Consider the following 4,105-nt stretch of genomic DNA (forward strand, 5'->3'; position numbering starts at 1 on the left):
TCGTCCGCCATGATGTATATCTGTTCGTAATTTATTAACTCAGTTGTTGACGTGATCGGGGCATCGATCACCGGCATTCCATGGCATACTGGTCAGTCAATGACGCTTAGACTAGCTAATAAATAACTTTGATTTTTGATGTGTTTTTTTTTTCGCGCAATAATCATCACATGTTTCACAATACATTATCGGGGTTTTTGAGATTTTGTCTCTTTCTTTTTGTCATCTAGGTTTACGGATAAAAACAAAGTTCGTCAACATCATAAAAACGCACGAAGCGATGGAAAAACCACAGGGAGCTCAGGCTCAGTTATTTTTCGGTTACAAATACAAACAAACAGGTAAACAAACAAACAAACAAAACACGAACACCAACAAGTAAGTAAACAAACAAACAAACAAACAAACAAACACAAACAAACACACGCACAAACAAACAAACAAACCAACCAACCAACCAACCAACCAACCAACCAACCAACCAACCAACCAACCAACCAACCAACCAACCAACCAACCAACCAACCAACCAACAAACAAATAAATAAATAAATAAATAAATAAATAAATAAATAAATAAATAAATAAATAAATAAAAACAAAACAATTAAACTGCCAAATGAGTAGATACATACATGAGCAAACAACAACAAACCAACGAACAAACAAACACTACCCCCCCCCTCCCCCCAGCAATGTACAATATATAGGGTTGGATAGGCAACTGCATAACCATTCAGCAAATATCTAGCATGCATGATCAGCATGTAGGTAAATATTTTTAAAAACTGTACAGTTGTGCTACGCCATTGGGTCTTTTTTTTATAATTATGTCCCCCGAAAATAAATGATGACCCAGAAAAATGAAAGTCTTGGAACAGTATGTCCCACTCTTTCAAAAGGTTGCAACACTACTTCAACAGTCTGTCAAGATTATAGTCTATAAAACGGTATGTAATATCCTAGCTCTGCCAGGATATGCACTCGAAGAATTCCGACGTCGATACATCTCCGTTATCGAGCCCTCCGTAAACGTGCACATGTCTGAGCGTATACTTTCATACCTAGTTATCATATATAAAAAATATGTGTTTAGTACCGGTACCTTGTTTCATCCATGGCATTTAATTATCATGGAAGCATGTATTGTAAGGCATATTAACCAAAAAAAAATGTGAGGTTCCGATTACGCTCAATTTTAGAATAGGTGGGATAGGTATATATATATGCATAACTTTACACTCAGGTTCTATAAGCTTATTTAAATAATATGGTTAACGATACAGCTCTCACATAGATATTTCGAAGAGAGTGAGCTCATCTTCATCGGTGGGTCTCCAGTTCTATCAAATGAAGAGGAGTTCAGTCTGTTCGAAACATTTGGGTCAGAAATGTATGGATCGCGATATTTTTATAGACAGAACCTCACTTTGTAAATATATATATATATATTTATGCAGGCGCCCCGATGGAAAGAGTTCACCTTAACTTCCTTGGCCCCCTCCCACTGACGGACCAAGGCAATCAGCACATCTTAGTAATGGTGGACCAGTTCTCCAAATGGGTAGAGTGTATTCCACTCTCATCCCAGACAGCAGAAGTGACTGTCTGTGCAGCAGTGGACCAATTCTTCTCTTGGTTAGGATACCCTTTCGAGATCTTTATGGACCAGGGACCCAACTTCGAAAGCAGGCTGTTCAAGGCAATCTGTGAAATGCTGCAAATCCACAAAGCAAGGACGACTTGTTATGAATGGTACCATGGGCGCTTTGTAAAAATAACAGCACAAGCAGCCCATAAATTAGACAAATATACCTGTCCAACCTGTCACTAACCGTTGCTGTACTTTCCCCTCTTCTCTTTTTCAGACCACTTACAGTTATACTAAAGTCTGTGCTGATGGCTTCATTTGATTCTTCTCCATCCGCCAAGTGTGACTGGCTCCCAAGCGGCAGTACCAATGACCCACAACAACTACAATGAGTCATAAATGGAGGGAGCGGGCCAGTCGCATTTGGTGGCAAAATGAAGAAAAGATATGAGAAGCAACCCGAAAAAGCAAAGTCATGCCCCAGGAGGGCAAAAGCCCAACTCCCCAGCCTACATCAGTGATGTAGCCGGGCTTGTTGCCAAGCTCCGTGGCATCAGGACCACCCAGTTGCTTGACATCACGGCAGCAAACTCCAGACGCCTCTTCGGCTTTCACGAATAGACATAATACGGCTCTGTGACGGCACACCTGTCTATCTGAAAATACATGCACCCAAATTGGCATTCCCTGTAGGACAAACTGACACTCTTACAGTGGGAGCAGAAATTTCTCTGTCCCTGAACTGCTCTCGACATGGGAGACATGGTCTGGCACATTATACATAAGTGAACTCTCCCCATCCATTTCCCCAGTTTTGGAACCTGGATGGGGTAACCTACCACAGTGGTTTCCCATCACAAAACAATAACCTGCCACTTCCCTTTTCTGACAGAGTTCTTCACTATAGAAATAAACCAATAAACCTGCCACCTTGCCCCCCCCCCCCGTTTGGCTGATGGGAGGGCGTAACCTACCTCGGTGGTTTGTTTTTATTAAATCTCCCACCTTGTCCGGTCACCCTGATAATGAGGGAGACCATAATTAAGCCCAGTAAAAATGACATAATTATTTGTTAGTCCAAAACTAAAAGGACATATTTATTCCTCTTTCACTATTTACAATTGGTCAAACTATAAGACACCTGTACAATTACTCCCCCCCCAACAAAACATAAAAATGATGATAATTGTGATGTGAATATTAGAAAACATAAAAATAATGATAATTGCAATTGGCCCTATTTGTAGATGTATTTATACAATTACTCCCCCCCCCACCATCACCAAACATAGAAATATTACCAACTGTTCCCCTCAGTCCTTAGTTTAGTCTTAATCCCATCAAAGGGGGGAGCACAGCCCCACTAGTCACTAGTTCTATAAAACTGGGGGTTTGTAGTGTCAGGTGACTGACATGTGACTAAAGCCCTCAACGCCCACCAAGGACTGAATGGAATATTTCAAGCAACTACAAACAGAACAGATCTGGACAACGATAGAAGCACATCTCCGAGACAATTTTAGTGATACTTCGGCGATACTCTACTATCTAGATCCAGATAATACCAACACACAAGACTTGGGAAACCAACTCAAGCCAAACCAAGTATTCTGATCTACCCTAGACTAATAATACAAAGGTAAGAATACTTTAGTATGGTATGGTATGGTATGGTATGGTATGGGAATGGTATGGTATGGTATGGTATTGTATTGTATTATATGCATAGACCCTCTTATTCCCAGGGTGTGAGATCAAAGTACAGTAATATGAAATCCATACATTTCATATTACTAAACTTCTGACGCCTGGTCTGAACTACGTTGAATTATTTGTAAAACATTAACCTGTACAGCTACGATGAAAGTAAATTTTTAATTTTTTTAATTTTTTTCTCACACTGAATATACAATTAGTTCTTATTTTCACTTCAAGCTCTCTATTTGTCGATGTATTTTTATGTTCAAGGTGACTCATAAGCCCGATGGGCTGGGTGTCACTCTATTGAAATTGTTAATTACTTACTTACTTGCTTACTTATTTACTTCCTTATAGCCCAGTCAGTCTAGCTGAAATTTAGGCCGTATCTCGACAAAATTGTACCCGAAATATTTTTTAGCGTGTTGCTCAGAATTTCATGGTAAATAATATATCAAAACTCTAAGTGGTGGAACATGGTGAAAAATGGCGTTTCTTAATTACCATAGTTAGTGAAAAAATAATATCCATGAAATATCATTTGTTCAAAAACCCATGTAAGTAACTTTAATTGCATTATTTCAAAACAATGACTTGTATGGTATTCACATGGAATTTACATACTGACCATAATTCCATATCGCCATTAAATGAAGTACTTTGTTTGGGTTTTTGCTTTGTTACTATGATAAACAGATTTGCTATACAGATTGATTCTATGTCGTTTTGGAAGCATACCGCTCGATAGGTCAGCAATGTCACCAGAGCTAGAGGGTTATTGATGGGGTCAAAGCACAAGATCAATCATTTGATTGT

This window comes from Glandiceps talaboti, chromosome 23, assembly GCF_964340395.1.
Source record: "Glandiceps talaboti chromosome 23, keGlaTala1.1, whole genome shotgun sequence".
NCBI lineage: Eukaryota > Metazoa > Hemichordata > Enteropneusta > Spengelidae > Glandiceps > Glandiceps talaboti.